The 13,985-nt window shown below is 36.0% G+C and overlaps 1 protein-coding gene across 2 annotated transcripts in view; it reads right to left on the bottom strand.

The window, feature by feature from the left end:
- Positions 1-13,985, bottom strand: part of LOC128999445 (uncharacterized) — a 404,276-nt gene that overhangs the window by 41,927 nt on the left and 348,364 nt on the right. The window lies entirely within an intron of this gene.

Below are 13,985 nucleotides of genomic sequence, written 5' to 3'. Positions count from 1 at the left end.
TAGAACATAATCATACCTCAAGATATTTCTGTTGCTCAAAAATATTAACTACATAAAAATGATAATACGTATTCCGCCATCCTTGGTTTTATAATTGATTATTAATATACAGATTCTGATAAACTCTATAAATAGTCAACAGTCATATGAAGCGAAAAGTAGGATTAAAAGACGCAGCATGAACAAATATAAACATAAATCTATCGTGAAATGATTTTCTATCAACTCAGTCTTGTTCTAAATAATAACAAATCTTGTGGCTACGATTCGCCAAATCTTAGACTTACCATAAAAATTTAATTCGTAAAACATTTTCTCAGTGCTTCAAAAGCAAGTCAATATAAGATGTTAAGAAGCCAACCACTTTTATGAGCGAAGAAACATGACATAGCATATTTTAAAATTATCAACAGGGACAATGTATTCCCCAAATTTAATTTACTTTTTCCCACAACATTTCGTCCTTTCTCTTGCAAAATTGAGCACACAAGAGGAGGGGGCTGATGCTGATAGGACGTTTTGCCTCATTTGCAATTCATCAGAACTCGACTTCTCCAATATTCAATTTCTCAAACACGCAGCTCTAATATAAAAATAATATAAAAACTTATAAAAAAAAACAACATAAAAATACCTATTATACACTTCAAGCCGAAAACGAGGTATATTAGTTTAGTAAACAAGTGTTGTAAATATGATTCAGTAACGGTTGTAACCTCTTAACATTTAATATTTATACAATATTCATAGATGGTCCCTCGTGCTGAAAAGTGTGCGTGTTTTCAAGTACTTGCAACGATGGGAACAAGATAAGAATGTCCTTGGAAATTATTTATGCAAAGTGTATAAATATGAAGCCTCCAAAGATGATAGAGTTAAAATACACAGAACACTCAATATGCAGTTAAATTCAACGAGATCAAAATTAAAAGCATTTTCGTGTGCTCAAAGTACCTTATTATAAAACTTGAAAATCATGTAGTAAATAAAAAGTATACAACTTCTGACAGCAAAGCCCACAACATGGGTTGCAGATTGTTGAGTTTGCAACTTTTATCTTATCGTCTTGTTATCTTTTCCGTTCAGACTACTTGTACATATTGGATGATTGAGTTTTGGCCAAATCTTATCAACTTAACTAAACAAAATTTATTGCGAGAATTAATCAAGACTGATTAGCCACAGGCACGCCCAAATGCATTGTAACTCAAAATAAAAAACAATAATAACAACAATTACACAGTAATGTGCGTTTTAAATTCATGACCTACACTTACTTCGAGTTACCAATTTGAGTATGTGTAGTAAAAAACAACCGAATGAAAATATCGATCAATATATCGATTACACAATATATCGATTGTATCATTAGAAATATCGTTTGGTTAGTTAGGTTAACCTAACCTAATCAACCAAACAATATATCGAATAAAATAATCGATATATCGAAATCGAATAAAGTAATCAATATTTTCATTCGGTTGTTTATGAAAACAAATACGGACGTCTACCTACCAATTTTAACTATTTAACTAATTTTAATAGAAATTATTATGAAGTAGCAAAATTACGTAAAAGAAAATGTGCTCTTATTAATTTAGGTTATTGTAAAACATATTTTTTAGCTATAACTTTGAATTATAAACCTATTGTAACCTCAAGTTAAAAGCATTGGAAGTTATCGATATTCAAATGGCCAACTTTCATTTCTAGAAGTTTATTTCCTAATGCTCCGACAAATAAACTCGAGCTTTCTCTTGATCCTAGTTCTGATTGATTGTGACATCTCCGCTAGACTTGTATCAAATATTGGAACAAATTCAATCAAAAGAATTCCGCCTCGATGATTGAAAGCAGCTTTTGTGGTGAAAACAAGAGGCTCTTTCATCCTCAGATAAAATATATTACAGATGATGTGTAAAACTGAGGTTAGTTTAATATAAACAGATTTATAATTCCCCAATATTTTGATGAAATTTACATTTATTAGTGGATTACAAACAGTAATCGTTCGATGGTAAATAAATTGTTTATCTAAAGCATGATCGTTGCTGAAATTTCTGCAAAGACGCTGAGAGTTCTTATGTAACAATTCCCAAAGTTCATTTACCAATTGAACTTTGAAACAAATAAACAATCTCAAGTTATCACGAATTGTCGGAAGACGTCAAAAGATTTGTCTATTGTAAAGTATAAGAGTTAATGCACTTGTTTGGATACTGGTATGACTAGGATTTGTTTTCCGTTTAAGAGTTTTGAGGAATTTCTACAAGGAATTAATGATTGTAGTATGCATGGTAGGTAATATCGGGGACCATTGTAATTTTAAGTCTACCAGAAGTCAAAATACGGTTAGTTCACATGTGTGACGTAAGTATTTGGGTTTGTCCTGAAGGAAATGTAGTGAAAATTATCCTAAATAATGAAGTTAGTTTTTGAATTTACTCAAATAACACTAGCCTTTACAATAAACATATATATACATTAAAACTTTTAAAATATGATTTTTTGTCATGAATTACGTCAGAATGTGAAGACTATTGTAAAATTCCTCAAAAGCTTCCTAAGTTAAACATCCCATCACACAATGAAGAACTACAATAGTTAATAAATAACTCGTCAATTTGGTACACGAAGGATAGCCTTTCGATAACATGAATCTGTGAAGTCAGGGAACAACCGTTGAGGAAATCACACAGGAAATAAAGGATCAGTGATTAAATGAGTCCTGTCATGAGAGTGAGTGCATTATGTGAAAATAGCTGCGCGGAAAGACAAGCATGTCCCTCCCACAGGACCCGTAAAGTCCTTAGATAAAATCTGTAGAATAATTGACTGTCGAGCTGCAGAGGTTAGTTTGTACGGCTTTCACATCCTGAGTACCAGGCCAGGATCTAACGGTACGACGGGATTCCTCTGGCAGTCTGATCCTGGACCTACAGCCACCGCGTCGCACTGTGCCGGGCGGAGTACCTACTCACATTCTCTAATACGTTGAGAGCTTACCACCCCAAGTGTATCGTGTAGAGTAAAATCACAAGTTTCCTTAGTACCAGATTATAACATTCAAGAAAAAAATCGTATAAGTTTAAAAAAAATTAAGTATGGATTTTAAGATGTTTAACCAATTAATTCCATAGCACATATGTGTCATTTTACAAATTCAAACTAAAAATCCCTTAAAAATCTATAAACACCTTAATAAACGCTCCGTTAATCAAAAACGTTCGATTTCGATTTGCGTGGTCGATACGTGAATTTAACAATGTCCAATGTATTAAAATGGCGACGATTCAGAAGGAAGGATACTATTAGCTTTTCCAAAAGTGTAATAAACACATGGTTGTCTTTAGAATCAAAAGTGGAAATAAAAAAAAAAAATTGCGTTAATTATCCTGATAAAACATTATCGATTATCGAGAGCTATGATCTGACACAATTACCATCAAATGTCAATGAAGGCCTTTGAGTAATACAATTTATTCACCCATGTGTAGAATTTGGTGAACGTTTTATTAGGGATTGATTATGGTTGCAGAACGAACGATTTCTTCCCTATGGATATTTCTAGGGTTGAATTTCTATGTGATTGTTTGAAATAACGCAGCATACACCCCTATATTTCAATTATTTCTGACTGATAAAATCTATTAAGTAGTTCTACCCGCATCGCCTGCCAAGATCAAGGGCTTCGATACAAAAATTATTAAGGAAGATTTTGATAGTTCGATGGAAAGTAATCGATATACGAGGTAATCGATTAATATAAATCGTGTTTCTTTGTTTAAATCAACATTAACACAATATTGTAATGAATCTGAGAAGGTAAACATGTAGGCCTACTAGATGAAATAATTAACATCGTACAAAATTATGTAATACCTAGAATGTACATATATTGACTAAACATTTTAATTTCTATTTTCAGCAAAATAAAGTTCTATTTTGATTGAATTTACAGGTTAAACTCAACTAAAAAATCATTAGCAATGTATGTATGACCAAAGACAGAGAAAATATTTATTGCTTGTGCTATGACCAACAGTTTACATGATTGCAAACATTACGAATCTCAAGTCTAAACATTATGACTGTTGAACCAGCAGAAACAGCTGATTAATCCATGAATCACATGTAACATGACGTCATGGACATTACCGGAAGTGAGTCAAATGATGACGCCGCGACTATCGATTACATGTAGTCGAGTCGGTTAATCGATTAGTCGTTTTGCAACAGGAAATCAGCAAGAATTTGACACGTTTCCTTGAAGACGCTGACAGCGGAATCTTTTTTCAAGTTTGAGTTATTATTATAGTTCGTGATAATCGATTGAGTGCATTGTTATTGTTACATAATATTAAAATCAATTGTTCTGACACAAGTAACTGTATATTTGACACTATTTGTAGCCAGAATATGATTGCGACGCTGTAAAATTTTACCTAACAAATAGGCAAAAATAATTTCATGATTGTATTGCAACAATAAATTAGTATTTTAATTAAAGAAACTTGTAATAACGAAATATTGTATCTATTCTTCATTTGGCCCATTCGACGTGTATTTTGCGTTTTGTTGGGATATCCATTAATCTTTGGGGGTCAGTTTGTAAAATACGTTTTTAGAGATAAGACTTCACCGCAACACCAACAGTAGATATTTTTACCTTTCACGTTATCAGTTCACGTAATTTATTCTTCAATATCACTTCGTACACTTTTTGTATTTTCCATAAACAACAATAATACCCATAATGCATTCAAAAGCTAAATAAAACCATCACTAAAGCACACAAGAACGGAAATATATTGAAATCTATGCAAAACTTCGAGTAACCAATAGACAAACTGTAAAGAGTATTTCAACTCCATCAAACAAAGGCTTAATGAGAACAATACCACAACAATGGAACTCTGGGCTTGATGTAGACACTAAACAAAGGCAGACAATCGATCATAAGTATACAGTGAAGAACCATTCTTTACAGAAGTACATCTTCACAATATCACTACAGACTCCTATATTACTTGTATATACTCGTAACAACCCTAATGTGTAGGAATGGGATAAAAGATTTTTTGATTGCGGAATAACGGATAGGAGTTTGTCAAATATTTTATTTGGTATTATTACAACGAGCTCACCTGCAAGATGAAGTTTTACGTAAACATGGAAATCTTTCTCAACAATTCATATAAGTATATTTAATTCCGTCATTATTTCGAATTAAAACGACAGAGGCTTATATAGTACAGAGTCTGTTGTTAGTTTTAGTTTGTTTTTGTGGGGTAAAAGTCAAAATATTTATGTTTTAAACTATTGTCAAACACATTGACTTGTTGTTGGGAGCACTGAGTTTTTGTGTAAAACGATGGATGAAATCGTATTGTAAACTTGATGTGTTCGTGACATTGCACTATATGGAGAGCCTTCTGCGGCTGCTCTAGAACTAGGATATTCTTCAGCCAATAATTGAAGACAGATTCTCTCAAACAAATTTGCTACTGTACCGAGTCTATTTTCAAAAATTGTTATACTCCAGCATTATAGTAGCAGTGTATTTCGGAATTCGTAGCTGTGTAACCCCATGTTTAATAGAGTTTAATAATTTTTATGTTTAACAAAAGTTATCTTTATTAACTAAACTAAAGGAAAAATGTGGTTCGGATTCCACTATAAACTGTAGGTCCCTTAGTTGCCATTAGCTGTATGGGCTATTAATTAACAGCTGTGTAATGTCGGCCTTAGTCACTAACAAGACTACAAGATCGACCCACTCATCCTACACTCATCTCCATTCATATTTGGCTTAATATACCTACTATGTATGGTCGCCCTTTCATAGAAAACTGTATTAACAGTATTAAGCAACCTGTATTAGTACAACCTGTAGATAATTCAAATAGGCTATAAACAATAACAATAATCACATAATAATGACGTATTAGCGCATTCCGTAGTTATGCAGACTGTTTGTTGAAGCTATGTAATTCTGTGACGCATTTCGAAGTACAGTATGCAGTTTTTTCAATGTGCAATTCGAATAGCTAAGGAGTTTTGTAACTGAGGTGCATTGTGCATTGATGCAGTTTCGTAGCTGATGTATACTTTCAGGCGTTATGCAGGGAGTTCCGGAACTAATATTAGAATATGAATTTCGGAGGTAGTTTTGCAGCTATGCATTTTAGAGCTATGCAGTTTCGTAGCTGTGCAATTCGGAGTTATGCAGTTTCAAAGTTGTGCATTTAGAAGCACCGAAGAAAGTGGTACAGATGCAGTGCGGTGGCGACAGAAAACATCTCTTTCTTTATCGATTATCGCCAGGCGCCCCCACTCACAGCCTTTGTGTCTTTGTGCCAAAACTCGACCAAACTACCGAGTTTTATGCAATTTTTTCATATTGTCTGAACTTAACAAAAATTTGTCATTACTGTACGCTGATAAGTTTTTTGCAGTTATAGTATTTTGTCAAAAATTCGACAATTTAAAGTAATCTTACAAGCCACGTTGAATGGATTGATACACATATATCTATTTATAACCATTCTGTCTTCAGTATCTCAATTTTGTTGTATTGATTTTTTATCCCAGAGTTTATTAGTTTTCAATTAAAAAACAGAAGTACTCGTAACTCCCGGGATCCCGGCTTCAATCTATCAATTATATCAGCAGAGTTTCGTTTACTTTAGGTTTGATAATGAGGGAGAGAGAAGCTCAGAAACTAGTCAGGCGGTTTGATGATTTTGTAGACCTTGTTTATGGAGTTTTAGACTATTTTATAAAAGCGCAATTTAATTCCTTCGGACTCTAGATAATAAGTTGTGTAACATCGTAGAAATGAAAAAAAGGAAATGTACTTCCTATGATTTAAGTCGTTTAAAGGAGGGACATCTCTCTATGATTTTAATACGTCAACTTAGATTTAATTTTATTAAACCTCCTTCTAATAACATTACCTTTTAATGTAACAGTACTCTTTCGTTAAAATATATACGATTCCGGAATGGATTCGTACAAATGTAAATTTTCGTGGGTAAAATTGTTTGAGGTGACCAACACGAACAATGAAACAAATAATCTTGGACCTGCCAGCTGGGAGCGAGTGTGATAACATATTTATTAGTTGTTCAATTCCCGGTCTCACCAACTAGCCACGCCCTAAACAGCTGTGCGCTGTGCAGGACCTAGTCTATAAGCGTGGGTGCTGTCAAATTGGCTTCTGAGTTCCAAAACATTTCATCGACTGCGATACATTTGGTGGTTGAAATTAAAAATTTACAGTTTGTAAAATATGCATAACTATTTAGCATGTTTATCGTTTAAAAGAACCTACAATTTTAAAAAATTCACGTGTCTCATTTGACGAACGTGGTCTTTTGGGGGGTAAACAGTTGAACTGTAATATAGATTACAATTAGATTCGGGCTATTTTACACTTAAGAAGAAATCGGAGAGAAATTAAAAAGTGTAAAATTAATTTAACATAAATTATAGCCTACAAGTTTTATCATACCGTTTTAATAGCTCATATTCCTGAAATAGATTTGATAGGAGGATTAAAATTGATTCGGACATTTAGACTAATTAATTTGAGGACAAAACGGACAAAACAATTTTTTATCCACCATACTGTACCATTTGTACCACTATATATGCAAATGCAATTTTTTTGGCAGTGTGACAAATATCACAGATTTTCCTCTATTTTACACACAGGTGGTACAGCTTGGCTGTATTGATCTAACTTTACAAGCCCCTGGAACTTTAGATAACAAATAATACTTTTCTATTAATTAATTATTGGCTATGCAAGAGTAATAATTTATAACGTAAATATTAAAGGGATGCCTTTTTATTAACCTTTTCAAAACTGGTGGAAAACTTTAAAATTGGTTGGATAATTCAAAAATTAAAAAAATCTGTTTAGACACTTGTGTAGGTGTTGTTACGTCAATGCCGGGTTAGCGTAGTTCCGCGACAGTCCGCTAGGCAGCAGCACCGCACGGGGCGCTAGTGGCGGGAGTAACAAAACACTGCCTGCATGATATCATCGATGAGTCACTGAGCGAAAATACATATTGACGTATGAAATGCCTCAGTGGAAAACACTGGAAATGGAAGTACCAATCTCAAGTGTTAAACAAAATCATTATTAAATTAATTATCGTTGGATTTTATTATGTATCAATTCAAGTTAAAAGTAGACATTTGGAAATGTATGACAATAAGAAGTGTAGGCTATTATAAATATTTTAATGTGGAGGGTAAATAAATATATCCTAATTCTATTATGTTTTGTAAAAAGTGGATACACGTTTGATTTTAAGTACACATTAAAAATCCTTGCTCTAAACAAAAAAGTATGTTGCCATTTTTAAATAAAAGTATAAAAAAAAGTATTCAGTACCAGTACTATATACTGTATAGGCTACTATATATAATAAATTAGTATTAGTACTAGTAAAAAACAAAATGTCATACCTTACCCTACAAAAAATAAACACTTTGTAAGGGAGGTCCAAAAATGCTCTGTAAATTCGATCTGCAAGGGGAGTAGTGGATTTGAAAAGAAGCGCCTTTTCACGAAAAAGAATCAACAGCCCACTATACAATATTTAAATTTTTTAGGAAAAGGAGGGAATAGGGCTTTTACGCACACAAGTTGATAGGGAGTCTGTAATGTAAGACTCCTGAATTTATCAGACTACTCACTAAAATACCCCCTCTACTCTGTTGGACACAGACCTGGAATTGTTTGTCACATTACTTCAAGTCAGGCCAACATGTGACCTAAGCTCTGAGGTCTCGCACCATTTCTGGCATTTAGATACTTAATGACATACACCGCATTCCGGTCAAGGTCAAGCTTCTTGTCGCAAAGGATACCCTAGATGTAATGTGATACACAGGTCCAATTGTCCTCACCCTCCATCAACTTCGGTATTACCGTGTCCACCTACAGTAGCAGTCCTACGAACTGTTAAGCCTCCAAGCGGGGCCTTTCCCAACGCTAGCAGTGGAAAAAGTATGTCCCACGTCATCAGGAATGCCTGGGCAGTATATGTAATCGGGTGACACAGCTTTGCCCATCCTGAACAGGTACAACCGAAAAAGCTGTGCTCCGTCAGAAATTGGGTGAGGTAGAAGTTCACCTCTCGCACCGCCGATTAACCCAAGGTTGGACATGATGTATCAGTCGCCTGGTCCAGTGTCCCCATGTCTCCTGTTCCCAGCTCTCCTGCCACAGCTGGTAGGTGCGGGTGCGTTCCTCTGTTCGTGCCTGGTCTTCCCCACGGCGCTGATATATATGGAAGATCTGATCCCGCCAGCTAAGCTTGCTATCCAAAATCACGTTAAGTTTTTTTTCAAAATCACTATCTCAGTTTTGCTCAAAGCGAGCGAGAAACCGTGGTCTGCCATCCATGCGTTTATGGTACGCATAACGCTACGTGCAACTATCAAAGCTGCAACGTCGTCTGCGTACCCAACCAAAACAGTTTTCTCAGGCATTTCAGACCTCAGAAGGCAACAATAAGCAACAATCCAGAGGTCTGGGCCGAGTATGGAACCTTGGGCAGTACCAGAAGTGACACACATCGTCCCCAGGCCTTCCGTAGTGTCATACATGAGGAGGCCAGACCAGAGATGATCCTCTATGATGTGCATAAGGTATGCCGAAACATGGAAGGTTACCAGAGCATCCAGCATATCATTAATTAAATACGTTTCACACATTTTAACGAGTGTTACGAGCAGCACAACCCTACGAGAGTAGTGGTTAAGATCCTCAGCTCTTATTACGGCTTGCTTCACCTTCTCAATAGTGTCGACTGTAGATAGCCCCATCCTGAATCCATACTGACAAGGGGACAGGTCCCCTGCAGCGACCACGGCTGAAATCAGCTGGGGAAGGATTAACTTCTTAACGACTTGGCCAGCCGTATCCAACATACACAGAGGTCTGTAAGAGGATGATAGGTCTGGGTCTCCCTTCCTCTTCCCAACAAGCACAAGCCTAGCTGTTTTCTAGCACGAGGGGAAACCCGTTCGACCAGGCAGGCGTTGTACATGCTTAAAAGGATGAAGGGGTTAGTAGTCAAAACCTTCTTGAGGTCTTCGCCAGGTACCCCATCGGGTCCACAAGCCTTATTGTTCTTCAAAGGATAGGACGGCCGCCTCCATCTCTTCAAGAATGAAAAGTGGGACGTTGACCCCCCTTCCGAAATCCACCAGTAGGCGCAACGTGTGAGCCGGGAAAAGAGACTCAACTATCCTCTCCATAGTGGTCCATGACGGAAGGTGGAGAGCAGGTGGCAAGTTCCTTGGTTACAAGTTTGTAACCCAGGCCCCACGGGTTGGAATCGACATCGTCCCCTAATGTGTCCCAGCAACTGCGTTTACTCCGGTTGTTGGCTCGACGAAGAGACCTCCTAGCCACCCTGTAAGCATCCGACTTACGACGTCTGTCCACGGGTTCTCTGGCCTAGGTAGCCCACTGCATTTATCTCGTACAATAAAATAAACTATTTATGGTTTACTTTAATACTTGGTTTCTTTAATTAAACGTGTCTATTCTGAAATGGCTACCATACAAATAAAATGAGTGTACTAGTTTCTTCTTAGTGTTATGCAAAACAAAAACAAGTTGACACGACAGCAATTCAGTAAAAAGTATAGGCTGGATTAAAAATAGTTAGCCCTTGGTATACAGGCGATACTTACTAATAAATTGTGCTGGTATTTGATTAACAAATCATCAGCCCAATAATATAATTCAATTGAATGTGCTTGCAGCAGTGCTAAATACAAAATAACTTTTCTTGTTTCTTTTTCTAAAGCACAAAATTTAGTAGTGAATACCAATGCAGTAATGAGAGTGGAAACAGTTAACCATGTCTGACCAAATAGAAAGGAACAGAAAACTTCAAATTTACAAAACATCCAATAGTAAATTTTACAGGATTATATGAAACTGAGAACACTGAAAAAATTGAACTTTGGGTTCCTGGTATGGACAACCTGCTTAAGCAAGTTGTTCATGAATCACCTCTCATTATGTGCCATGATTATTTCATAAAGCCAGCGCATGAGATAGTATATTATAAACTAAAGATGAAAAAAATAGATTCCATTTTGAAACTTGCTAAAATTTGGTCAGAATCCACATTTGCCTTTCCTTTGAATAATAAAACAAACGATTGTATTTTGTAACATAAATGTAAGTAAGTTACATAATAAAACATCGTCACCAGCCATTCTGGGAGAATCCTGAATATCTCCCACTATACAGGCAAAATTCTAAACATCTCTTGAGATTGTGGCAAATTCTAAAACATCATCCACAATGACGGAGACATCATCATCCTGTCTTATTTTAGTTGAAAATTGTTTATCGTCTTATGCAATCGCGAAGACTTTGTTATTCTGACATGCTATCACAAGAAAATTATTAAGATCTCACAACATCATACAATCATTGCCACTCTTGATTGCAAAAAATCTCGAACATCCCCCATGATTGTGACATTTTTGCCTCTTGTGATCAAAGCAAAAACATATATATCTCCCGCTATTACAACCGACATCATCGTCTTTAGTGATCACGATGACATTGAGAGCATCTGCCAAAGATTACTAAGTCATCATATCATCGTACTCCTAATCATGGACAAATATTGAGCACCACTTACAATCACATTGACATCAACAAAACTTTGTGCGCTTGCGAATAATAATATGATGTCTGGCTGTGTTCGCAAAGACATCATTGTTGTCTTTTTTATTTTTATGAAACATATTTTTTTATACATTTCAGAAGTCACGAGGGTATTGTAGACTAGCCGACCTGGATAGACCGCCTCTGATACTGCAATAGTGATCATTAAATTATATTTATCAAAAGCAGTTTCTATAATCTTGATAATAATTAATTAACTGAGTATATGAACTTATTTTGTGACTAAAACTGGTGTCTATTGTTGTCTTTTAGCACACAGCTTCTACAATCACTCACTATTGCTACATCAGACACCTTTCCATGTTGATTCTCCCACAAAATGAACTACGTTTCATGTGCTTGTAAACCAAGGTAATAAACAAGATACAATTGAATTTACACCCTCGATTCTTCTGAGAAATATGAGTGAGACATTAGACTTTCTACCACCCAGCTATGATACCATGAATGAAAGTGAAGCAAATACTGCCACATTTGAAGAATTTTCAAATAAGGCAATGTTTGTATTTTGCTATCAAACACTCCAATAATCTAAACATGTGATTACAAATGTTTGAATGTTAATAAACATCTTCAGTATTTGCTAAGGATTCCTGGTAAAATGAAGGGTGTGTTCTCTAAGCTAATATCTAAGTCGGAGCGAAGACACTAACCTATCACAAGACAACATTGACAACCCGTGCAGTAAACAACCTGTGCCAGGGACAAGCAAACTCGCCATCTTGATATTGTCTATCTACCACTGTGCATGAGCATGTATCCTGTGCGGACTTGCATCATAGTACAGAGCCATGAAGAGTACATAATGCTGAGCTGTTATGGCCTCGGAGCGTACATCATTATTATATGACACCAAAACAGTCGCACCTCATTTTTTATGATATATCCTGGCAACTTTTTATTTATTTATAACATATTTTGGGATTTGAAAAACAAGCAGTGCTTCCAATTCTGCAACTAACTATTTGACGAGTTTATATATGAGAAAGCTAAAAAAAAATCATAGTACAAATGAAAATGACTGAATTTGAATTTAGATGACTTGGCTGGTTACTATATCCATAATGAGGGATAGCCTTTATGTTAAAAACATACTAACTCCTCAGCCCTGAAGGTAGTGAGATGGATGTTGTATGTTTTATAAGTGTACTATATTATTTTGTTAGAACTCAAATAGAATACATCAATCCGACTAACTTCCAAGAGGCGGTGCAAACATTGTTAATTATGTTTAAAAACAGGTACTGCTTTCACAATTTTATCTGTATGGAGTGTAAGTTAAAGAATAAAACTTTCATAATGAAACAGGTTTTCAAACACACAAAATGCCTGATAAAAAGTGTACTGAACAGCTATCAATCCATCCCTTCAACTTTCACAAAAGCTGTCCACAGTTTACTTTTGATGGGGTTACTCACCAGTTTCACACTGGAAGAGATGATATTCAAACCCTTGGGGCCAAGGGTAGTCCAGATAACAGGTTTTCCGGTTAAACTGATGTCCCTTAAAACTCTTTAAATTAGGGACATTAACGTTAAATTAGAGATGTCACTCCTGCCAAGTGTAGTCCGTTTAAAAGGTTTCCCGAGAAGATGGAGTCTACTGTAATGGTCTAGCCTTTTTACTGTAATGTGTTACGACCCTTGCTAATGTTTGTAAGTAAAGGGGTTTATGTTATTCATGTCTGCAGTAGCATTGAACTTGGAGCTGAAAGGATTAACATACATCCTTAATTAAGGATACTTTCTATCCTTTTTCAAGTACAGTAGACCCTCCATAATCCAGCACTGCACCACCCCGGCACCCCAGTAATCCGGCGTCTTTTGACGGGTGAGGTCTTCCGCAATCGCGGCAAAATTCTGATTATCTCTCGCGACTCTATTAAGTCCCGCGGTCACAAAAACGTCATAGCCGTCTTGCGCGATTGCAGAAAATTTCCGATCATCTCCCACGGTCGTGTAGACATTATTGTCGTCTTCCGAGATTCGGCGAAATTCTGATTATATACTGCAGCTGTGTGGACATCATCATCTACTCCCGCGGTCACATAGCGTGATCATGATCCTCTTCCACGGCCGTGAACATTAACATTGTCTCCCGCGGTCACAGAAACGTCATCGTCGTCATGCGCAATCGCCGTCCCATATCTGCCGGATTACTGAGAGTCTACTGTAGTTATAATGACACTTTAAAAAGGGTGAACATAAAAAAAGTGACGGCATACATTAGAGAAATTAGAAATAAA

The sequence above is a fragment of the Macrosteles quadrilineatus genome, unplaced genomic scaffold (assembly GCF_028750875.1).
Source record: "Macrosteles quadrilineatus isolate MER2022 unplaced genomic scaffold, UCM_ALF_1.0 Scaffold_8__2_contigs__length_117827958, whole genome shotgun sequence".
Classification (NCBI taxonomy): Eukaryota; Metazoa; Arthropoda; class Insecta; order Hemiptera; family Cicadellidae; genus Macrosteles; species Macrosteles quadrilineatus.
This window is presented reverse-complemented; position numbering and strand designations above follow the sequence as displayed.